This window comes from Brachyhypopomus gauderio, unplaced genomic scaffold, assembly GCF_052324685.1.
Source record: "Brachyhypopomus gauderio isolate BG-103 unplaced genomic scaffold, BGAUD_0.2 sc57, whole genome shotgun sequence".
In the NCBI taxonomy this organism is placed as follows: domain Eukaryota; kingdom Metazoa; phylum Chordata; class Actinopteri; order Gymnotiformes; family Hypopomidae; genus Brachyhypopomus; species Brachyhypopomus gauderio.
Genome location: NW_027506880.1, coordinates 138883 through 160537, shown reverse-complemented (window position 1 = coordinate 160537; position 21655 = coordinate 138883). Strand labels below are relative to the sequence as shown.

The following is a 21655-nucleotide window of genomic DNA, read 5'->3' as shown; positions in this document are numbered from 1 at the left end:
TCAAATCTCACTCCAAGTGATCTTGAAAAGTTGGCAACCCGGCATTACATGTGCACTTTACATTTGTCCTTCATTGTCCAGTTGGGGCACGGCATGCAAAACCAGTCTATTACTGAGTATACTCTCTTCTCAGTAAATGACATATGGAAAATTGAAAGCACACGCCAAAGCACACGTTGAGTTCTTGTAGGCTGAAATGTCCACACATTTTGGCAGACACAACTGACAGCGCAGTATATAGCTGTCCTTTTACACATTTGTAATGTAAACATTGGCTGTATGTGAGGCCAGGGACGCTCGGTAGTTGGATGCTTCTACCGATGGAGAAAGTTTGCGTATGCATTCACGTGACTGACATACACAGGTGACAAGACATTGGGCAGTCTTCTCACTGAAAGACTAATTATTTACAAAACTAAAGTAACAGTGGCGCGCTGCGCAAATCTGATTGTACCGGAGTAAAAGTCTAATTTTTCTCAACACTTATTTACTCAAGTAAAAGTAGAAGTCTTTCATATTAAAACTACCCTCACAAATACATTTTTTCCAAAGAGCTGCTTGAGTAAATGTAACGGAGTAAATGTGGAATTTGAACCCAAGCCTCCTTTTGGAGACCAGAAAGCCCAACTATTGGAAGTTTTTTCAACTTGAGTCTGGTGCCTTAGAGCGCTCGGCCATTCTGACTGGCATTGAAGTATGTTCAATTATGATGTCACAAGAGTTTCTTTCTTTCTCTCATTTACTCATTCTATAATGAGATCTTGTGTTGAAAGTTCCAGCAAACTAGATTCATTTGTTGATTGAAAACCACTTTTCAGAAGTGGGATTTGAACCCACAACTCCTATTGGAGACATGAATGCCCTACTATTGGAAACTTTGTCAACTTGAGTTTGGCGCCTTAGACCGCGCGACCCTTCTGACTGGTGGTCCACTTGTTTGTTAGGAATCATGCTTATTCATGATAAGGCTGTCACTGCCAAAGCTTTCAAGAAAAGCAATAAACCTGAATTTACATGCTCAAAGTATGTTCAATCAGTTGCGTGCACAGACATTTTGGGGGGCAAGTGCTCGGGGGGGTGGTGAAGGGCACTTTTTAGCGCACATGGAACACTTCATTATAAAAAAATTACAAGCATATGTTGAATGAAATGTGACATTTTATTTGTAACATTCTCTAAACGTGAGTTTTCAATGGAGAAAAGTCACGCAGCGAACTGATAAAATTTAAAATTCATATCCAATATTACAGTCATGTCATTCAGTTAACTTCTGTTTACCCTCCACTGTCTGCAGGTCTTGTTGCATATATTTTGCAATTAGTAAATCAATATAGGCCTACAATTAAGACAGTAAAAAGACCAAAAAGTATGAGAAGGAGTTATAGGCTATGCAGATGGGCATTTTTCACAGGTAATGGGGAACTTCCCGTTTCTTCTTTCACAAATGAATGTGTTAATTTATGTTATCTAACAAAACCTATACAACAGAAAACGTTCAGCTTAACACATAGATGTGCAAACTCTACCTTAATTATTTGTATGTGGTCGTCCTTACATTATCTATCATTGATTTGGGCTAAAGCGACTAGTTTATCAGGTGACCAGTTGGCTAAAAATGCTTAGTAGTTTGGTGCTGTATGACACATTTTACTGCACAACAAAATGATTTCACGTTGGGCTTAGAGTGCAAACGGTACGATTTGACTTTGATGTGTATGTGACCTGGCTGGTGGGGACGGGAGAAGAAGTCTATCTGTGACCGTGCGTGATGTGCTGAAGACGCTCCCTTCCACTCGCTGAACTGAACTGCTGCTGCAGCGCATCTGGTGTGACAAAGGAAGAGAGAGCTCGGGTGTGTGTGAGGTGGTGGCTCATTTCAGGGCATTGTTTTTAATAGCTCAGGTTTTCAAAAGATAATTTCAGATTCAAACCGAACTCAGTAAAATGATAAAAAAAAACCCCAGAAGTTTCAAAAGGGCACTTTCGTTGATAAAGGGCAGTTGGTGGTGCTTTAGCACCACCTGATGTCTATGTGTGCATGCCACTGTGTTCAATTATGATGTCACAGGAGTTTCTTTCTTTCTCTCATTTACTCATTATATAATGAGCTCTTGTGTTGAAAGTTCCAGCAAAACAAGATTCATTTGTTCATTGAAAAACACTTGTCAGAAGGGGAATTTGAACCAACACCTCCTTTTGGAGACCAGAAAGCCCAATTATTGGAAGGTTCTTCAACTTGAGCCTGGCGCCTTAGACCGCTCAGCCATTCTGACTGGTGGTCTTTTTGCTTGTTAGAAATCAGACTTATTAATGATTAGGCAGTCAAAACTGAAGATTTCAAGAAAAGCAATAAACCTGAAATTACTTTGTTGAAGTATGTTCAATTATGATGTCACAGGAGGTTCTTTCTTTCTCTCATTTACTCACTATATAATGAGCTCTTGTGTTGAAAGTTCCAGCAAAACTACATTCATTTGTTGATGGAAAAACACTTGTCAGAAGTGGGATTTGAACACACGCCTCCTTTGGGAGACCAGAAAACCCAACTTTTGGAAGTTTTATCAACTTGAGTCTGGCGCCTTAGACCGCTCGGCCATTCTGACTGGTGGTGTTTTTGCTTGTTAGAAATCAGACTTATTAATGATTAGGCTGTCAAAACTGAAGATTTCAAGAAAAGCAATAAACCTGAAATTACATTGTCGAAGTATGTTCAATTATGATGTCACAGGAGTTTCTTTCTTTCTCTCATTTACTCATTATATAATGAGCTCTTGTGTTGAATGTTCCAGCAAAACTAGATTCATTTGTTGATGGAAAAACACTTGCCAGAAGTGGGATTTGAAACCACGCCTCCTTTGGGAAAACAGAAACCCCTACTTTTGGAAGTTTCATCAACTTGAGTCTGGGGCCTTAGACCGCTCGGCCATTCTGTCTGGAGTTGAACCTTGTTCACTTAAAATGTCACAAGAGTTTCTTTATTTCTCTCATTTACTCATTATATAATGAGCTATTGTGTTTGTAGTTCTATCAAAACTAGATTCATTTGTTGATTGAAAACACTTGTCAGAAGTGGGATTGGAACCCACGCCTCCTTTGGGAGACCAGAAATCCCAACTTTTGGAAGTTTTATCAACTTGAGTCTGGCGCCTTAGACCGCTCTGCCATTCTGACTGGTGGTATTTTTGCTTGTTAGAAATCAGACTTATTAATCATTAGGCAGTCAAAACTGAAGATTTCAAGAAAAGCAATAAACCTGAAATTACATTGTTGAAGCTTGTTCAATTATGATGTCACAGGAGTTTCTTTCTTTCTCTCATTTACTCACTATATAATGAGCTCTTGTGTTGAAAGTTCCAGCAAAACTACATTCATTTGTTGATGGAAAAACACTTGTCAGAAGTGGGATTAGAACCCACGGCTCCTTTGGGAGACCAGAAAACCCAACTTTTGGAAGTTTTATCAACTTGAGTCTGGCGCCTTAGACCGCTCGGCCATTCTGACTGGTGGTATTTTTGCTTGTTAGAAATCAGACTTATTAATGATTAGGCAGTCAAAACTGAAGATTTCAAGAAAAGCAATAAACCTGAAATTACTTTGTTGAAGTATGTTCAATTATGATGTCACAGGAGTTTCTTTCTTTCTCTCATTTACTCACTATATAATGAGCTCTTGTGTTGAAAGTTCCAGCAAAACTACATTCATTTGTTGATGGAAAAACACTTGTTAGAAGTGGGATTTGAACCCACACCTCCTTTGGGAGACCAGAAAACCCAACTTTTGGAAGTTTTATCAACTTGAGTCTGGCGCCTTAGACCGCTCAGCCATTCTGACTGGTGGTATTTTTGCTTGTTAGAAATCAGACTTATTAATGATTAGGCAGTCAAAACTGAAGATTTCAAGAAAAGCAATAAACCTGAAATTACATTGTCCAAGTATGTTCAATTATGATGTCACAGGAGTTTCTTTCTTTCTCTCATTTACTCACTATGTAATGAGCTCTTGTGTTGAATGTTCCAGCAAAACTAGAATCATTTGTTGATTGAAAAACACTTGTCAGAAGTGGGATTTGAACCCACGCCTCCTTTGGGAGACCAGAAAACCCAACTTTTGGAAGTTTTATCAACTTGAGTCTGGCACCTTAGACCGCTCGGCCATTCTGACTGGTGGTATTTTTGCTTGTTAGAAATCAGACTTATTAATGATTAGGCAGTCAAAACTGAAGATTTCAAGAAAAGCAATAAACCTGAAATTACATTGTCCAAGTATGTTCAATTATGATGTCACAGGAGTTTCTTTCTTTCTCTCATTTACTCATTATATAATGAGCTCTTGTGTTGAATGTTCCAGCAAAACTAGATTCATTTGTTGATGGAAAAACACTTGCCAGAAGTGGGATTTGAAACCACGCCTCCTTTGGGAAAACAGAAACCCCTACTTTTGGAAGTTTTATCAACTTGAGTCTGGCGCCTTAGACCGCTCGGCCATTCTGACTGGAGTTGAACCTTGTTCACTTATAATGTCACAAGAGTTTCTTTATTTCTCTCATTTACTCATTATATAATGAGCTATTGTGTTTGTAGTTCTATCAAAACTAGATTCATTTGTTGATTGAAAACACTTGTCAGAAGTGGGATTTGAACCCACGCCTCCTTTGGGAGACCAGAAATCCCAACTTTTGGAAGTTTTATCAACTTGAGTCTGGCGCCTTAGACCCCTCGGCCATTCTGACTGGTGGAATTTTTGCTTGTTAGAAATCAGACTTATTAATGATTAGGCAGTCAAAACTGAAGATTTCAAGAAAAGCAATAAACCTGAAATTACATTGTTGAAGCTTGTTCAATTATGATGTCACAGGAGTTTCTTTCTTTCTCTCATTTACTCACTATATAATGAGCTCTTGTGTTGAAAGTTCCAGCAAAACTACATTCATTTGTTGATGGAAAAACACTTGTCAGAAGTGGGATTAGAACCCACGGCTCCTTTGGGAGACCAGAAAACCCAACTTTTGGAAGTTTTATCAACTTGAGTCTGGCGCCTTAGACCGCTCGGCCATTCTGACTGGTGGTATTTTTGCTTGTTAGAAATCAGACTTATTAATGATTAGGCTGTCAAAACTGAAGATTTCAAGAAAAGCAATAAACCTGAAATTACATTGTCCAAGTATGTTCAATTATGATGTCACAGGAGTTTCTTTCTTTCTCTCATTTACTCATTATATAATGAGCTCTTGTGTTGAATGTTCCAGCAAAACTAGATTCATTTGTTGATGGAAAAACACTTGCCAGAAGTGGGATTTGAAACCACGCCTCCTTTGGGAAAACAGAAACCCCTACTTTTGGAAGTTTCATCAACTTGAGTCTGGGGCCTTAGACCGCTCGGCCATTCTGACTGGAGTTGAACCTTGTTCACTTATAATGTCACAAGAGTTTCTTTATTTCTCTCATTTACTCATTATATAATGAGCTATTGTGTTTGTAGTTCTATCAAAACTAGATTCATTTGTTGATTGAAAACACTTGTCAGAAGTGGGATTGGAACCCACGCCTCCTTTGGGAGACCAGAAATCCCAATTTTTGGAAGTTTTATCAACTTGAGTCTGGCGCCTTAGACCGCTCTGCCATTCTGACTGGTGGTATTTTTGCTTGTTAGAAATCAGACTTATTAATGATTAGGCAGTCAAAACTGAAGATTTCAAGAAAAGCAATAAACCTGAAATTACATTGTTGAAGCTTGTTCAATTATGATGTCACAGGAGTTTCTTTCTTTCTCTCATTTACTCACTATATAATGAGCTCTTGTGTTGAAAGTTCCAACAAAACTACATTCATTTGTTGATGGAAAAACACTTGTCAGAAGTGGGATTAGAACCCACGCCTCCTTTGGGAGACCAGAAAACCCAACTTTTGGAAGTTTTATCAACTTGAGTCAGGCGCCTTAGACCGCTCGGCCATTCAGACTGGTGGTATTTTTGCGTGTTAGAAATCAGACTTATTAATGATTAGGCAGTCAAAACTGAAGATTTCAAGAAAAGCAATAAACCTGAAATTACTTTGTTGAAGTATGTTCAATTATGATGTCACAGGAGTTTCTTTCTTTCTCTCATTTACTCACTATATAATGAGCTCTTGTGTTGAAAGTTCCAGCAAAACTACATTCATTTGTTAATGGAAAAACACTTGTTAGAAGTGGGATTTGAACCCACGCCTCCTTTGGGAGACCAGAAAACCCAACTTTTGGAAGTTTTATTAACTTGAGTCTGGCGCCTTAGACCGCTCGGCCATTCTGACTGGAGTTGAACCTTGTTCACTTATAATGTCACAAGAGTTTCTTTATTTCTCTCATTTACTCATTATATAATGAGCTATTGTGTTTGTAGTTCTATCAAAACTAGATTCATTTGTTGATTGAAAACACTTGTCAGAAGTGAGATTTGAACCCACGCCTCCTTTGGGAGACCAGAAATCCCAACTTTTGGAAGTTTTATCAACTTGAGTCTGGCGCCTTAGACCCCTCGGCCATTCTGACTGGTGTTATTTTTGCTTGTTAGAAATCAGACTTATTAATGATTAGGCAGTCAAAACTGAAGATTTCAAGAAAAGCAATAAACCTGAAATTACATTGTTGAAGCTTGTTCAATTATGATGTCACAGGAGTTTCTTTCTTTCTCTCATTTACTCACTATATAATGAGCTCTTGTGTTGAAAGTTCCAGCAAAACTACATTCATTTGTTGATGGAAAAACACTTGTCAGAAGTGGGATTAGAACCCACGCCTCCTTTGGGAGACCAGAAAACCCAACTTTTGGAAGTTTTATCAACTTGAGTCTGGCGCCTTAGACCGCTCGGCCATTCTGACTGGTGGTATTTTTGCGTGTTAGAAATCAGACTTATTAATGATTAGGCAGTCAAAACTGAAGATTTCAAGAAAAGCAATAAACCTGAAATTACTTTGTTGAAGTATGTTCAATTATGATGTCACAGGAGTTTCTTTCTTTCTCTCATTTACTCACTATATAATGAGCTCTTGTGTTGAAAGTTCCAGCAAAACTACATTCATTTGTTGATGGAAAAACACTTGTCAGAAGTGGGATTAGAACCCACGTCTCCTTTGGGAGACCAGAAAACCCAACTTTTGGAAGTTTTATCAACTTGAGTCAGGCGCCTTAGACCGCTCGGCCATTCTGACTGGTGGTATTTTTGCGTGTTAGAAATCAGACTTATTAATGATTAGGCAGTCAAAACTGAAGATTTCAAGAAAAGCAATAAACCTGAAATTACTTTGTTGAAGTATGTTCAATTATGATGTCACAGGAGTTTCTTTCTTTCTCTCATTTACTCACTATATAATGAGCTCTTGTGTTGAAAGTTCCAGCAAAACTACATTCATTTGTTAATGGAAAAACACTTGTTAGAAGTGGGATTTGAACCCACGCCTCCTTTGGGAGACCAGAAAACCCAACTTTTGGAAGTTTTATTAACTTGAGTCTGGCGCCTTAGACCGCTCGGCCATTCTGACTGGAGTTGAACCTTGTTCACTTATAATGTCACAAGTTTCTTTATTTCTCTCATTTACTCATTATATAATGAGCTATTGTGTTTGTAGTTCTATCAAAACTAGATTCATTTGTTGATTGAAAACACTTGTCAGAAGTGAGATTTGAACCCACGCCTCCTTTGGGAGACCAGAAATCCCAACTTTTGGAAGTTTTATCAACTTGAGTCTGGCGCCTTAGACCCCTCGGCCATTCTGACTGGTGGTATTTTTGCTTGTTAGAAATCAGACTTATTAATGATTAGGCAGTCAAAACTGAAGATTTCAAGAAAAGCAATAAACCTGAAATTACATTGTTGAAGCTTGTTCAATTATGATGTCACAGGAGTTTCTTTCTTTCTCTCATTTACTCACTATATAATGAGCTCTTGTGTTGAAAGTTCCAGCAAAACTACATTCATTTGTTGATGGAAAAACACTTGTCAGAAGTGGGATTAGAACCCACGCCTCCTTTGGGAGACCAGAAAACCCAACTTTTGGAAGTTTTATCAACTTGAGTCTGGCGCCTTAGACCGCTCGGCCATTCTGACTGGTGGTATTTTTGCTTGTTAGAAATCAGACTTATTAATGATTAGGCTGTCAAAACTGAAGATTTCAAGAAAAGCAATAAACCTGAAATTACATTGTCGAAGTATGTTCAATTATGATGTCACAGGAGTTTCTTTCTTTCTCTCATTTACTCATTATATAATGAGCTCTTGTGTTGAATGTTCCAGCAAAGCTAGATTCATTTGTTGATGGAAAAACACTTGCCAGAAGTGGGATTTGAAACCACGCCTCCTTTGGGAAAACAGAAACCCCTACTTTTGGAAGTTTCATCAACTTGAGTCTGGGGCCTTAGACCGCTCAGCCATTCTGACTGGAGTTGAACCTTGTTCACTTATAATGTCACAAGAGTTTCTTTATTTCTCTCATTTACTCATTATATAATGAGCTATTGTGTTTGTAGTTCTATCAAAACTAGATTCATTTGTTGATTGAAAACACTTGTCAGAAGTGGGATTGGAACCCATGCCTCCTTTGGGAGACCAGAAATCCCAACTTTTGGAAGTTTTATCAACTTGAGTCTGGCGCCTTAGACCGCTCTGCCATTCTGACTGGTGGTATTTTTGCTTGTTAGAAATCAGACTTATTAATGATTAGGCAGTCAAAACTGAAGATTTCAAGAAAAGCAATAAACCTGAAATTACATTGTTGAAGCTTGTTCAATTATGATGTCACAGGAGTTTCTTTCTTTCTCTCATTTACTCACTATATAATGAGCTCTTGTGTTGAAAGTTCCAGCAAAACTACATTCATTTGTTGATGGAAAAACACTTGTCAGAAGTGGGATTAGAACCCACGCCTCCTTTGGGAGACCAGAAAACCCAACTTTTGGAAGTTTTATCAACTTGAGTCTGGCGCCTTAGACCGCTCGGCCATTCTGACTGGTGGTATTTTTGCGTGTTAGAAATCAGACTTATTAATGATTAGGCAGTCAAAACTGAAGATTTCAAGAAAAGCAATAAACCTGAAATTACTTTGTTGAAGTATGTTCAATTATGATGTCACAGGAGTTTCTTTCTTTCTCTCATTTACTCACTATATAATGAGCTCTTGTGTTGAAAGTTCCAGCAAAACTACATTCATTTGTTGATGGAAAAACACTTGTTAGAAGTGGGATTTGAACCCACACCTCCTTTGGGAGACCAGAAAACCCAACTTTTGGAAGTTTTATTAACTTGAGTCTGGCGCCTTAGACCGCTCGGCCATTCTGACTGGTGGTATTTTTGCTTGTTAGAAATCAGACTTATTAATGATTAGGCTGTCAAAACTGAAGATTTCAAGAAAAGCAATAAACCTGAAATTACATTGTCCAAGTATGTTCAATTATGATGTCACAGGAGTTTCTTTCTTTCTCTCATTTACTCATTATATAATGAGCTCTTGTGTTGAATGTTCCAGCAAAGCTAGATTCATTTGTTGATGGAAAAACACTTGCCAGAAGTGGGATTTGAAACCACGCCTCCTTTGGGAAAACAGAAACCCCTACTTTTGGAAGTTTCATCAACTTGAGTCTGGGGCCTTAGACCGCTCGGCCATTCTGTCTGGAGTTGAACCTTGTTCACTTAAAATGTCACAAGAGTTTCTTTATTTCTCTCATTTACTCATTATATAATGAGCTATTGTGTTTGTAGTTCTATCAAAACTAGATTCATTTGTTGATTGAAAACACTTGTCAGAAGTGGGATTGGAACCCACGCCTCCTTTGGGAGACCAGAAATCCCAACTTTTGGAAGTTTTATCAACTTGAGTCTGGCGCCTTAGACCGCTCTGCCATTCTGACTGGTGGTATTTTTGCTTGTTAGAAATCAGACTTATTAATGATTAGGCAGTCAAAACTGAAGATTTCAAGAAAAGCAATAAACCTGAAATTACATTGTTGAAGCTTGTTCAATTATGATGTCACAGGAGTTTCTTTCTTTCTCTCATTTACTCACTATATAATGAGCTCTTGTGTTGAAAGTTCCAGCAAAACTACATTCATTTGTTGATGGAAAAACACTTGTCAGAAGTGGGATTAGAACCCACGCCTCCTTTGGGAGACCAGAAAACCCAACTTTTGGAAGTTTTATCAACTTGAGTCTGGCGCCTTAGACCGCTCGGCCATTCTGACTGGTGGTATTTTTGCTTGTTAGAAATCAGACTTATTAATGATTAGGCAGTCAAAACTGAAGATTTCAAGAAAAGCAATAAACCTGAAATTACTTTGTTGAAGTATGTTCAATTATGATGTCACAGGAGTTTCTTTCTTTCTCTCATTTACTCACTATATAATGAGCTCTTGTGTTGAAAGTTCCAGCAAAACTACATTCATTTGTTGATGGAAAAACACTTGTCAGAAGTGGGATTAGAACCCACGCCTCCTTTGGGAGACCAGAAAACCCAACTTTTGGAAGTTTTATCAACTTGAGTCAGGCGCCTTAGACCGCTCGGCCATTCTGACTGGTGGTATTTTTGCGTGTTAGAAATCAGACTTATTAATGATTAGGCAGTCAAAACTGAAGATTTCAAGAAAAGCAATAAACCTGAAATTACTTTGTTGAAGTATGTTCAATTATGATGTCACAGGAGTTTCTTTCTTTCTCTCATTTACTCACTATATAATGAGCTCTTGTGTTGAAAGTTCCAGCAAAACTACATTCATTTGTTAATGGAAAAACACTTGTTAGAAGTGGGATTTGAACCCACGCCTCCTTTGGGAGACCAGAAAACCCAACTTTTGGAAGTTTTATTAACTTGAGTCTGGCGCCTTAGACCGCTCGGCCATTCTGACTGGAGTTGAACCTTGTTCACTTATAATGTCACAAGAGTTTCTTTATTTCTCTCATTTACTCATTATATAATGAGCTATTGTGTTTGTAGTTCTATCAAAACTAGATTCATTTGTTGATTGAAAACACTTGTCAGAAGTGAGATTTGAACCCACGCCTCCTTTGGGAGACCAGAAATCCCAACTTTTGGAAGTTTTATCAACTTGAGTCTGGCGCCTTAGACCCCTCGGCCATTCTGACTGGTGGTATTTTTGCTTGTTAGAAATCAGACTTATTAATGATTAGGCAGTCAAAACTGAAGATTTCAAGAAAAGCAATAAACCTGAAATTACATTGTTGAAGCTTGTTCAATTATGATGTCACAGGAGTTTCTTTCTTTCTCTCATTTACTCACTATATAATGAGCTCTTGTGTTGAAAGTTCCAGCAAAACTACATTCATTTGTTGATGGAAAAACACTTGTCAGAAGTGGGATTAGAACCCACGCCTCCTTTGGGAGACCAGAAAACCCAACTTTTGGAAGTTTTATCAACTTGAGTCTGGCGCCTTAGACCGCTCGGCCATTCTGACTGGTGGTATTTTTGCTTGTTAGAAATCAGACTTATTAATGATTAGGCTGTCAAAACTGAAGATTTCAAGAAAAGCAATAAACCTGAAATTACATTGTCGAAGTATGTTCAATTATGATGTCACAGGAGTTTCTTTCTTTCTCTCATTTACTCATTATATAATGAGCTCTTGTGTTGAATGTTCCAGCAAAGCTAGATTCATTTGTTGATGGAAAAACACTTGCCAGAAGTGGGATTTGAAACCACGCCTCCTTTGGGAAAACAGAAACCCCTACTTTTGGAAGTTTCATCAACTTGAGTCTGGGGCCTTAGACCGATCGGCCATTCTGACTGGAGTTGAACCTTGTTCACTTATAATGTCACAAGAGTTTCTTTATTTCTCTCATTTACTCATTATATAATGAGCTATTGTGTTTGTAGTTCTATCAAAACTAGATTCATTTGTTGATTGAAAACACTTGTCAGAAGTGGGATTGGAACCCATGCCTCCTTTGGGAGACCAGAAATCCCAACTTTTGGAAGTTTTATCAACTTGAGTCTGGCGCCTTAGACCGCTCTGCCATTCTGACTGGTGGTATTTTTGCTTGTTAGAAATCAGACTTATTAATGATTAGGCAGTCAAAACTGAAGATTTCAAGAAAAGCAATAAACCTGAAATTACATTGTTGAAGCTTGTTCAATTATGATGTCACAGGAGTTTCTTTCTTTCTCTCATTTACTCACTATATAATGAGCTCTTGTGTTGAAAGTTCCAGCAAAACTACATTCATTTGTTGATGGAAAAACACTTGTCAGAAGTGGGATTAGAACCCACGCCTCCTTTGGGAGACCAGAAAACCCAACTTTTGGAAGTTTTATCAACTTGAGTCTGGCGCCTTAGACCGCTCGGCCATTCTGACTGGTGGTATTTTTGCGTGTTAGAAATCAGACTTATTAATGATTAGGCAGTCAAAACTGAAGATTTCAAGAAAATCAATAAACCTGAAATTACTTTGTTGAAGTATGTTCAATTATGATGTCACAGGAGTTTCTTTCTTTCTCTCATTTACTCACTATATAATGAGCTCTTGTGTTGAAAGTTCCAGCAAAACTACATTCATTTGTTGATGGAAAAACACTTGTTAGAAGTGGGATTTGAACCCACGCCTCCTTTGGGAGACCAGAAAACCCAACTTTTGGAAGTTTTATTAACTTGAGTCTGGCGCCTTAGACCGCTCGGCCATTCTGACTGGTGGTATTTTTGCTTGTTAGAAATCAGACTTATTAATGATTAGGCTGTCAAAACTGAAGATTTCAAGAAAAGCAATAAACCTGAAATTACATTGTCCAAGTATGTTCAATTATGATGTCACAGGAGTTTCTTTCTTTCTCTCATTTACTCATTATATAATGAGCTCTTGTGTTGAATGTTCCAGCAAAGCTAGATTCATTTGTTGATGGAAAAACACTTGCCAGAAGTGGGATTTGAAACCACGCCTCCTTTGGGAAAACAGAAACCCCTACTTTTGGAAGTTTCATCAACTTGAGTCTGGGGCCTTAGACCGCTCGGCCATTCTGTCTGGAGTTGAACCTTGTTCACTTAAAATGTCACAAGAGTTTCTTTATTTCTCTCATTTACTCATTATATAATGAGCTATTGTGTTTGTAGTTCTATCAAAACTAGATTCATTTGTTGATTGAAAACACTTGTCAGAAGTGGGATTGGAACCCACGCCTCCTTTGGGAGACCAGAAATCCCAACTTTTGGAAGTTTTATCAACTTGAGTCTGGCGCCTTAGACCGCTCTGCCATTCTGACTGGTGGTATTTTTGCTTGTTAGAAATCAGACTTATTAATGATTAGGCAGTCAAAACTGAAGATTTCAAGAAAAGCAATAAACCTGAAATTACATTGTTGAAGCTTGTTCAATTATGATGTCACAGGAGTTTCTTTCTTTCTCTCATTTACTCACTATATAATGAGCTCTTGTGTTGAAAGTTCCAGCAAAACTACATTCATTTGTTGATGGAAAAACACTTGTCAGAAGTGGGATTAGAACCCACGCCTCCTTTGGGAGACCAGAAAACCCAACTTTTGGAAGTTTTATCAACTTGAGTCTGGCGCCTTAGACCGCTCGGCCATTCTGACTGGTGGTATTTTTGCTTGTTAGAAATCAGACTTATTAATGATTAGGCAGTCAAAACTGAAGATTTCAAGAAAAGCAATAAACCTGAAATTACTTTGTTGAAGTATGTTCAATTATGATGTCACAGGAGTTTCTTTCTTTCTCTCATTTACTCACTATGTAATGAGCTCTTGTGTTGAATGTTCCAGCAAAACTAGAATCATTTGTTGATTGAAAAACACTTGTCAGAAGTGGGATTTGAACCCACGCCTCCTTTGGGAGACCAGAAAACCCAACTTTTGGAAGTTTTGTCAACTTGAGTCTGGCACCTTAGACCGCTCGGCCATTCTGACTGGTGGTATTTTTGCTTGTTAGAAATCAGACTTATTAATGATTAGGCAGTCAAAACTGAAGATTTCAAGAAAAGCAATAAACCTGAAATTACATTGTCCAAGTATGTTCAATTATGATGTCACAGGAGTTTCTTTCTTTCTCTCATTTACTCATTATATAATGAGCTCTTGTGTTGAATGTTCCAGCAAAACTAGATTCATTTGTTGATGGAAAAACACTTGCCAGAAGTGGGATTTGAAACCACGCCTCCTTTGGGAAAACAGAAACCCCTACTTTTGGAAGTTTTATCAACTTGAGTCTGGTGCCTTAGACCGCTCGGCCATTCTGACTGGAGTTGAACCTTGTTCACTTATAATGTCACAAGAGTTTCTTTATTTCTCTCATTTACTCATTATATAATGAGCTATTGTGTTTGTAGTTCTATCAAAACTAGATTCATTTGTTGATTGAAAACACTTGTCAGAAGTGGGATTTGAACCCACGCCTCCTTTGGGAGACCAGAAATCCCAACTTTTGGAAGTTTTATCAACTTGAGTCTGGCGCCTTAGACCGCTCGGCCATTCTGACTGGTGGTATTTTTGCTTGTTAGAAATCAGACTTATTAATGATTAGGCAGTCAAAACTGAAGATTTCAAGAAAAGCAATAAACCTGAAATTACATTGTTGAAGCTTGTTCAATTATGATGTCACAGGAGTTTCTTTCTTTCTCTCATTTACTCACTATATAATGAGCTCTTGTGTTGAAAGTTCCAGCAAAACTACATTCATTTGTTGATGGAAAAACACTTGTCAGAAGTGGGATTACAACCCACGCCTCCTTTGGGAGACCAGAAAACCCAACTTTTGGAAGTTTTATCAACTTGAGTCTGGCGCCTTAGACCGCTCGGCCATTCTGACTGGTGGTATTTTTGCTTGTTAGAAATCAGACTTATTAATGATTAGGCAGTCAAAACTGAAGATTTCAAGAAAAGCAATAAACCTGAAATTACATTGTTGAAGCTTGTTCAATTATGATGTCACAGGAGTTTCTTTCTTTCTCTCATTTACTCACTATATAATGAGCTCTTGTGTTGAAAGTTCCAGCAAAACTACATTCATTTGTTGATGGAAAAACACTTGTTAGAAGTGGGATTTGAACCCACGCCTCCTTTGGGAGACCAGAAAACCCAACTTTTGGAAGTTTTATTAACTTGAGTCTGGCGCCTTAGACCGCTCGGCCATTCTGACTGGTGGTATTTTTGCTTGTTAGAAATCAGACTTATTAATGATTAGGCTGTCAAAACTGAAGATTTCAAGAAAAGCAATAAACCTGAAATTACATTGTCCAAGTATGTTCAATTATGATGTCACAGGAGTTTCTTTCTTTCTCTCATTTACTCATTATATAATGAGCTCTTGTGTTGAATGTTCCAGCAAAGCTAGATTCATTTGTTGATGGAAAAACACTTGCCAGAAGTGGGATTTGAAACCACGCCTCCTTTGGGAAAACAGAAACCCCTACTTTTGGAAGTTTCATCAACTTGAGTCTGGGGCCTTAGACCGCTCGGCCATTCTGTCTGGAGTTGAACCTTGTTCACTTAAAATGTCACAAGAGTTTCTTTATTTCTCTCATTTACTCATTATATAATGAGCTATTGTGTTTGTAGTTCTATCAAAACTAGATTCATTTGTTGATTGAAAACACTTGTCAGAAGTGGGATTGGAACCCACGCCTCCTTTGGGAGACCAGAAATCCCAACTTTTGGAAGTTTTATCAACTTGAGTCTGGCGCCTTAGACCGCTCTGCCATTCTGACTGGTGGTATTTTTGCTTGTTAGAAATCAGACTTATTAATGATTAGGCAGTCAAAACTGAAGATTTCAAGAAAAGCAATAAACCTGAAATTACATTGTTGAAGCTTGTTCAATTATGATGTCACAGGAGTTTCTTTCTTTCTCTCATTTACTCACTATATAATGAGCTCTTGTGTTGAAAGTTCCAGCAAAACTACATTCATTTGTTGATGGAAAAACACTTGTCAGAAGTGGGATTAGAACCCACGCCTCCTTTGGGAGACCAGAAAACCCAACTTTTGGAAGTTTTATCAACTTGAGTCTGGCGCCTTAGACCGCTCGGCCATTCTGACTGGTGGTATTTTTGCTTGTTAGAAATCAGACTTATTAATGATTAGGCAGTCAAAACTGAAGATTTCAAGAAAAGCAATAAACCTGAAATTACTTTGTTGAAGTATGTTCAATTATGATGTCACAGGAGTTTCTTTCTTTCTCTCATTTACTCACTATGTAATGAGCTCTTGTGTTGAATGTTCCAGCAAAACTAGAATCATTTGTTGATTGAAAAACACTTGTCAGAAGTGGGATTTGAACCCACGCCTCCTTTGGGAGACCAGAAAACCCAACTTTTGGAAGTTTTGTCAACTTGAGTCTGGCACCTTAGACCGCTCGGCCATTCTGACTGGTGGTATTTTTGCTTGTTAGAAATCAGACTTATTAATGATTAGGCAGTCAAAACTGAAGATTTCAAGAAAAGCAATAAACCTGAAATTACATTGTCCAAGTATGTTCAATTATGATGTCACAGGAGTTTCTTTCTTTCTCTCATTTACTCATTATATAATGAGCTCTTGTGTTGAATGTTCCAGCAAAACTAGATTCATTTGTTGATGGAAAAACACTTGCCAGAAGTGGGATTTGAAACCACGCCTCCTTTGGGAAAACAGAAACCCCTACTTTTGGAAGTTTTATCAACTTGAGTCTGGTGCCTTAGACCGCTCGGCCATTCTGACTGGAGTTGAACCTTGTTCACTTATAATGTCACAAGAGTTTCTTTATTTCTCTCATTTACTCATTATATAATGAGCTATTGTGTTTGTAGTTCTATCAAAACTAGATTCATTTGTTGATTGAAAACACTTGTCAGAAGTGGGATTTGAACCCACGCCTCCTTTGGGAGACCAGAAATCCCAACTTTTGGAAGTTTTATCAACTTGAGTCTGGCGCCTTAGACCGCTCGGCCATTCTGACTAGTGGTATTTTTGCTTGTTAGAAATCAGACTTATTAATGATTAGGCAGTCAAAACTGAAGATTTCAAGAAAAGCAATAAACCTGAAATTACATTGTTGAAGCTTGTTCAATTATGATGTCACAGGAGTTTCTTTCTTTCTCTCATTTACTCACTATATAATGAGCTCTTGTGTTGAAAGTTCCAGCAAAACTAGATTCATTTGTTGATTGAAAACACTTGTCAGAAGTGGGATTTGAACCCACGCCTCCTTTGGGAGACCAGAAATCCCAACTTTTGGAAGTTTTATCAACTTGAGTCTGGCGCCTTAGACCGCTCGGCCATTCTGACTGGTGGTATTTTTGCTTGTTAGAAATCAGACTTATTAATGATTAGGCAGTCAAAACTGAAGATTTCAAGAAAAGCAATAAACCTGAAATTACATTGTTGAAGCTTGTTCAATTATGATGTCACAGGAGTTTCTTTCTTTCTCTCATTTACTCACTATATAATGAGCTCTTGTGTTGAAAGTTCCAGCAAAACTAGATTCATTTGTTGATGGAAAAACACTTGCCAGAAGTGGGATTTGAAACCACGCCTCTTTTGGGAAAACAGAAACCCCTACTTTTGGAAGTTCATCAACTTGAGTCTGGCGCCTTAGACCGCTCGGCCATTCTGACTGGAGTTGAACCTTGTTCACTTATAATGTCACAAGAGTTTCTTTATTTCTCTCATTTACTCATTATATAATGAGCTATTGTGTTTGTAGTTCTATCAAAACTAGATTCATTTGTTGATTGAAAACACTTGTCAGAAGTGGGATTTGAACTCACGCCTCCTTTGGGAGACCAGAAAACCCAACTTTTGGAAGTTTTATCAACTTGAGTCTGGCGCCTTAGACCGCTCGGCCATTCTGACTGGTGGTATTTTTGCTTGTTAGAAATAAGTCTTATTAATGATTAGGCAGTCAAAACTGAAGATTTCAAGAAAAGCAATAAACCTGAAATTACTTTGTTGAAGTATGTTCAATTATGATGTCACAGGAGTTTCTTTCTTTCTCTCATTTACTCACTATATAATGAGCTCTTGTGTTGAAAGTTCCAGCAAAACTACATTCATTTGTTAATGGAAAAACACTTGTTAGAAGTGGGATTTGAACCCACGCCTCCTTTGGGAGACCAGAAAACCCAACTTTTGGAAGTTTTATTAACTTGAGTCTGGCGCCTTAGACCGCTCGGCCATTCTGACTGGAGTTGAACCTTGTTCACTTATAATGTCACAAGAGTTTCTTTATTTCTCTCATTTACTCATTATATAATGAGCTATTGTGTTTGTAGTTCTATCAAAACTAGATTCATTTGTTGATTGAAAACACTTGTCAGAAGTGAGATTTGAACCCACGCCTCCTTTGGGAGACCAGAAATCCCAACTTTTGGAAGTTTTATCAACTTGAGTCTGGCGCCTTAGACCCCTCGGCCATTCTGACTGGTGGTATTTTTGCTTGTTAGAAATCAGACTTATTAATGATTAGGCAGTCAAAACTGAAGATTTCAAGAAAAGCAATAAACCTGAAATTACATTGTTGAAGCTTGTTCAATTATGATGTCACAGGAGTTTCTTTCTTTCTCTCATTTACTCACTATATAATGAGCTCTTGTGTTGAAAGTTCCAGCAAAACTACATTCATTTGTTGATGGAAAAACACTTGTCAGAAGTGGGATTAGAACCCACGCCTCCTTTGGGAGACCAGAAAACCCAACTTTTGGAAGTTTTATCAACTTGAGTCTGGCGCCTTAGACCTCTCGGCCATTCTGACTGGTGGTATTTTTGCTTGTTAGAAATCAGACTTATTAATGATTAGGCTGTCAAAACTGAAGATTTCAAGAAAAGCAATAAACCTGAAATTACATTGTCGAAGTATGTTCAATTATGATGTCACAGGAGTTTCTTTCTTTCTCTCATTTACTCATTATATAATGAGCTCTTGTGTTGAATGTTCCAGCAAAGCTAGATTCATTTGTTGATGGAAAAACACTTGCCAGAAGTGGGATTTGAAACCACGCCTCCTTTGGGAAAACAGAAACCCCTACTTTTGGAAGTTTCATCAACTTGAGTCTGGGGCCTTAGACCGCTCGGCCATTCTGACTGGAGTTGAACCTTGTTCACTTATAATGTCACAAGAGTTTCTTTATTTCTCTCATTTACTCATTATATAATGAGCTATTGTGTTTGTAGTTCTATCAAAACTAGATTCATTTGTTGATTGAAAACACTTGTCAGAAGTGGGATTGGAACCCATGCCTCCTTTGGGAGACCAGAAATCCCAACTTTTGGAAGTTTTATCAACTTGAGTCTGGCGCCTTAGACCGCTCTGCCATTCTGACTGGTGGTATTTTTGCTTGTTAGAAATCAGACTTATTAATGATTAGGCAGTCAAAACTGAAGATTTCAAGAAAAGCAATAAACCTGAAATTACATTGTTGAAGCTTGTTCAATTATGATGTCACAGGAGTTTCTTTCTTTCTCTCATTTACTCACTATATAATGAGCTCTTGTGTTGAAAGTTCCAGCAAAACTACATTCATTTGTTGATGGAAAAACACTTGTCAGAAGTGGGATTAGAACCCACGCCTCCTTTGGGAGACCAGAAAACCCAACTTTTGGAAGTTTTATCAACTTGAGTCTGGCGCCTTAGACCGCTCGGCCATTCTGACTGGTGGTATTTTTGCGTGTTAGAAATCAGACTTATTAATGATTAGGCAGTCAAAACTGAAGATTTCAAGAAAAGCAATAAACCTGAAATTACTTTGTTGAAGTATGTTCAATTATGATGTCACAGGAGTTTCTTTCTTTCTCTCATTTACTCACTATATAATGAGCTCTTGTGTTGAAAGTTCCAGCAAAACTACATTCATTTGTTGATGGAAAAACACTTGTTAGAAGTGGGATTTGAACCCACGCCTCCTTTGGGAGACCAGAAAACCCAACTTTTGGAAGTTTTATTAACTTGAGTCTGGCGCCTTAGACCGCTCGGCCATTCTGACTGGTGGTATTTTTGCTTGTTAGAAATCAGACTTATTAATGATTAGGCTGTCAAAACTGAAGATTTCAAGAAAAGCAATAAACCTGAAATTACATTGTCCAAGTATGTTCAATTATGATGTCACAGGAGTTTCTTTCTTTCTCTCATTTACTCATTATATAATGAGCTCTTGTGTTGAATGTTCCAGCAAAGCTAGATTCATTTGTTGATGGAAAAACACTTGCCAGAAGTGGGATTTGAAACCACGCCTCCTTTGGGAAAACAGAAACCCCTACTTTTGGAAGTTTCATCAACTTGAGTCTGGGGCCTTAGACCGCTCGGCCATTCTGTCTGGAGTTGAACCTTGTTCACTTAAAATGTCACAAGAGTTTCTTTATTTCTCTCATTTACTCATTATATAATGAGCTATTGTGTTTGTAGTTCTATCAAAACTAGATTCATTTGTTGATTGAAAACACTTGTCAGAAGTGGGATTGGAACCCACGCCTCCTTTGGGAGACCAGAAATCCCAACTTTTGGAAGTTTTATCAACTTGAGTCTGGCGCCTTAGACCGCTCTGCCATTCTGACTGGTGGTATTTTTGCTTGTTAGAAATCAGACTTATTAATGATTAGGCAGTCAAAACTGAAGATTTCAAGAAAAGCAATAAACCTGAAATTACATTGTTGAAGCTTGTTCAATTATGATGTCACAGGAGTTTCTTTCTTTCTCTCATTTACTCACTATATAATGAGCTCTTGTGTTGAAAGTTCCAGCAAAACTACATTCATTTGTTGATGGAAAAACACTTGTCAGAAGTGGGATTAGAACCCACGCCTCCTTTGGGAGACCAGAAAACCCAACTTTTGGAAGTTTTATCAACTTGAGTCTGGCGCCTTAGACCGCTCGGCCATTCTGACTGGTGGTATTTTTGCTTGTTAGAAATCAGACTTATAATGATTAGGCAGTCAAAACTGAAGATTTCAAGAAAAGCAATAAACCTGAAATTACATTGTCCAAGTATGTTCAATTATGATGTCACAGGAGTTTCTTTCTTTCTCTCATTTACTCATTATATAATGAGCTCTTGTGTTGAATGTTCCAGCAAAACTATATTCATTTGTTGATGGAAAAACACTTGCCAGAAGTGGGATTTGAAACCACGCCTCTTTTGGGAAAACAGAAACCCCTACTTTTGGAAGTTTCATCAACTTGAGTCTGGCGCCTTAGACCGCTCGGCCATTCTGACTGGAGTTGAACCTTGTTCACTTATAATGTCACAAGAGTTTCTTTATTTCTCTCATTTACTCATTATATAATGAGCTATTGTGTTTGTAGTTCTATCAAAACAAGATTCATTTGTTGATTGAAAACACTTGTCAGAAGTGAGATTTGAACCCACGCCTCCTTTGGGAGACCAGAAATCCCAACTTTTGGAAGTTTTATCAACTTGAGTCTGGCGCCTTAGACCGCTCGGCCATTCTGACTGGTGGTATTTTTGCTTGTTAGAAATCAGACTTATTAATGATTAGGCAGTCAAAACTGAAGATTTCAAGAAAAGCAATAAACCTGAAATTACATTGTTGAAGCTTGTTCAATTATGATGTCACAGGAGTTTCTTTCTTTCTCTCATTTACTCACTATATAATGAGCTCTTGTGTTGAAAGTTCCAGCAAAACTACATTCATTTGTTGATGGAAAAACACTTGTCAGAAGTGGGATTACAACCCACGCCTCCTT

At 38.0% G+C, this 21655-nt stretch overlaps 25 non-coding genes across 25 annotated transcripts; all 25 read right to left on the bottom strand.

Annotated features, from left to right (window-relative positions):
- Positions 1-4051: 4051 nt before the first annotated feature.
- On the bottom strand, positions 4052-4161 carry trnal-caa (transfer RNA leucine (anticodon CAA)). Its single transcript has 2 exons — positions 4124-4161; positions 4052-4097 (listed from the first exon to the last, which is right to left on the bottom strand). It is a non-coding gene; the product is annotated as a tRNA-Leu (tRNA).
- A 458-nt stretch (positions 4162-4619) lies between these two features.
- Positions 4620-4729, bottom strand: trnal-caa (transfer RNA leucine (anticodon CAA)). The gene is made up of 2 exons: positions 4692-4729; positions 4620-4665 (listed from the first exon to the last, which is right to left on the bottom strand). It is a non-coding gene; the product is annotated as a tRNA-Leu (tRNA).
- A 1448-nt stretch (positions 4730-6177) lies between these two features.
- Positions 6178-6287, bottom strand: trnal-caa (transfer RNA leucine (anticodon CAA)). The gene is made up of 2 exons: positions 6250-6287; positions 6178-6223 (listed from the first exon to the last, which is right to left on the bottom strand). It is a non-coding gene; the product is annotated as a tRNA-Leu (tRNA).
- A 458-nt stretch (positions 6288-6745) lies between these two features.
- trnal-caa (transfer RNA leucine (anticodon CAA)) lies at positions 6746-6855 on the bottom strand. The gene is made up of 2 exons: positions 6818-6855; positions 6746-6791 (listed from the first exon to the last, which is right to left on the bottom strand). It is a non-coding gene; the product is annotated as a tRNA-Leu (tRNA).
- A 550-nt stretch (positions 6856-7405) lies between these two features.
- trnal-caa (transfer RNA leucine (anticodon CAA)) lies at positions 7406-7515 on the bottom strand. Its single transcript has 2 exons — positions 7478-7515; positions 7406-7451 (listed from the first exon to the last, which is right to left on the bottom strand). It is a non-coding gene; the product is annotated as a tRNA-Leu (tRNA).
- Positions 7516-7971: 456 nt separating this feature from the next.
- Positions 7972-8081, bottom strand: trnal-caa (transfer RNA leucine (anticodon CAA)). Its single transcript has 2 exons — positions 8044-8081; positions 7972-8017 (listed from the first exon to the last, which is right to left on the bottom strand). It is a non-coding gene; the product is annotated as a tRNA-Leu (tRNA).
- Positions 8082-8869: 788 nt separating this feature from the next.
- On the bottom strand, positions 8870-8979 carry trnal-caa (transfer RNA leucine (anticodon CAA)). The gene is made up of 2 exons: positions 8942-8979; positions 8870-8915 (listed from the first exon to the last, which is right to left on the bottom strand). It is a non-coding gene; the product is annotated as a tRNA-Leu (tRNA).
- A 1118-nt stretch (positions 8980-10097) lies between these two features.
- trnal-caa (transfer RNA leucine (anticodon CAA)) lies at positions 10098-10207 on the bottom strand. The gene is made up of 2 exons: positions 10170-10207; positions 10098-10143 (listed from the first exon to the last, which is right to left on the bottom strand). It is a non-coding gene; the product is annotated as a tRNA-Leu (tRNA).
- A 550-nt stretch (positions 10208-10757) lies between these two features.
- trnal-caa (transfer RNA leucine (anticodon CAA)) lies at positions 10758-10867 on the bottom strand. Its single transcript has 2 exons — positions 10830-10867; positions 10758-10803 (listed from the first exon to the last, which is right to left on the bottom strand). It is a non-coding gene; the product is annotated as a tRNA-Leu (tRNA).
- A 458-nt stretch (positions 10868-11325) lies between these two features.
- Positions 11326-11435, bottom strand: trnal-caa (transfer RNA leucine (anticodon CAA)). The gene is made up of 2 exons: positions 11398-11435; positions 11326-11371 (listed from the first exon to the last, which is right to left on the bottom strand). It is a non-coding gene; the product is annotated as a tRNA-Leu (tRNA).
- A 788-nt stretch (positions 11436-12223) lies between these two features.
- Positions 12224-12333, bottom strand: trnal-caa (transfer RNA leucine (anticodon CAA)). The gene is made up of 2 exons: positions 12296-12333; positions 12224-12269 (listed from the first exon to the last, which is right to left on the bottom strand). It is a non-coding gene; the product is annotated as a tRNA-Leu (tRNA).
- A 220-nt stretch (positions 12334-12553) lies between these two features.
- Positions 12554-12663, bottom strand: trnal-caa (transfer RNA leucine (anticodon CAA)). The gene is made up of 2 exons: positions 12626-12663; positions 12554-12599 (listed from the first exon to the last, which is right to left on the bottom strand). It is a non-coding gene; the product is annotated as a tRNA-Leu (tRNA).
- A 788-nt stretch (positions 12664-13451) lies between these two features.
- Positions 13452-13561, bottom strand: trnal-caa (transfer RNA leucine (anticodon CAA)). Its single transcript has 2 exons — positions 13524-13561; positions 13452-13497 (listed from the first exon to the last, which is right to left on the bottom strand). It is a non-coding gene; the product is annotated as a tRNA-Leu (tRNA).
- Positions 13562-13781: 220 nt separating this feature from the next.
- On the bottom strand, positions 13782-13891 carry trnal-caa (transfer RNA leucine (anticodon CAA)). The gene is made up of 2 exons: positions 13854-13891; positions 13782-13827 (listed from the first exon to the last, which is right to left on the bottom strand). It is a non-coding gene; the product is annotated as a tRNA-Leu (tRNA).
- A 458-nt stretch (positions 13892-14349) lies between these two features.
- On the bottom strand, positions 14350-14459 carry trnal-caa (transfer RNA leucine (anticodon CAA)). Its single transcript has 2 exons — positions 14422-14459; positions 14350-14395 (listed from the first exon to the last, which is right to left on the bottom strand). It is a non-coding gene; the product is annotated as a tRNA-Leu (tRNA).
- Positions 14460-15009: 550 nt separating this feature from the next.
- On the bottom strand, positions 15010-15119 carry trnal-caa (transfer RNA leucine (anticodon CAA)). The gene is made up of 2 exons: positions 15082-15119; positions 15010-15055 (listed from the first exon to the last, which is right to left on the bottom strand). It is a non-coding gene; the product is annotated as a tRNA-Leu (tRNA).
- Positions 15120-15907: 788 nt separating this feature from the next.
- trnal-caa (transfer RNA leucine (anticodon CAA)) lies at positions 15908-16017 on the bottom strand. Its single transcript has 2 exons — positions 15980-16017; positions 15908-15953 (listed from the first exon to the last, which is right to left on the bottom strand). It is a non-coding gene; the product is annotated as a tRNA-Leu (tRNA).
- Positions 16018-16237: 220 nt separating this feature from the next.
- Positions 16238-16347, bottom strand: trnal-caa (transfer RNA leucine (anticodon CAA)). Its single transcript has 2 exons — positions 16310-16347; positions 16238-16283 (listed from the first exon to the last, which is right to left on the bottom strand). It is a non-coding gene; the product is annotated as a tRNA-Leu (tRNA).
- A 458-nt stretch (positions 16348-16805) lies between these two features.
- Positions 16806-16915, bottom strand: trnal-caa (transfer RNA leucine (anticodon CAA)). Its single transcript has 2 exons — positions 16878-16915; positions 16806-16851 (listed from the first exon to the last, which is right to left on the bottom strand). It is a non-coding gene; the product is annotated as a tRNA-Leu (tRNA).
- Positions 16916-17134: 219 nt separating this feature from the next.
- On the bottom strand, positions 17135-17244 carry trnal-caa (transfer RNA leucine (anticodon CAA)). Its single transcript has 2 exons — positions 17207-17244; positions 17135-17180 (listed from the first exon to the last, which is right to left on the bottom strand). It is a non-coding gene; the product is annotated as a tRNA-Leu (tRNA).
- A 787-nt stretch (positions 17245-18031) lies between these two features.
- On the bottom strand, positions 18032-18141 carry trnal-caa (transfer RNA leucine (anticodon CAA)). Its single transcript has 2 exons — positions 18104-18141; positions 18032-18077 (listed from the first exon to the last, which is right to left on the bottom strand). It is a non-coding gene; the product is annotated as a tRNA-Leu (tRNA).
- A 1356-nt stretch (positions 18142-19497) lies between these two features.
- trnal-caa (transfer RNA leucine (anticodon CAA)) lies at positions 19498-19607 on the bottom strand. Its single transcript has 2 exons — positions 19570-19607; positions 19498-19543 (listed from the first exon to the last, which is right to left on the bottom strand). It is a non-coding gene; the product is annotated as a tRNA-Leu (tRNA).
- Positions 19608-19827: 220 nt separating this feature from the next.
- On the bottom strand, positions 19828-19937 carry trnal-caa (transfer RNA leucine (anticodon CAA)). Its single transcript has 2 exons — positions 19900-19937; positions 19828-19873 (listed from the first exon to the last, which is right to left on the bottom strand). It is a non-coding gene; the product is annotated as a tRNA-Leu (tRNA).
- A 788-nt stretch (positions 19938-20725) lies between these two features.
- Positions 20726-20835, bottom strand: trnal-caa (transfer RNA leucine (anticodon CAA)). Its single transcript has 2 exons — positions 20798-20835; positions 20726-20771 (listed from the first exon to the last, which is right to left on the bottom strand). It is a non-coding gene; the product is annotated as a tRNA-Leu (tRNA).
- A 457-nt stretch (positions 20836-21292) lies between these two features.
- trnal-caa (transfer RNA leucine (anticodon CAA)) lies at positions 21293-21402 on the bottom strand. Its single transcript has 2 exons — positions 21365-21402; positions 21293-21338 (listed from the first exon to the last, which is right to left on the bottom strand). It is a non-coding gene; the product is annotated as a tRNA-Leu (tRNA).
- Between the last annotated feature and the right edge of the window lie 253 nt (positions 21403-21655).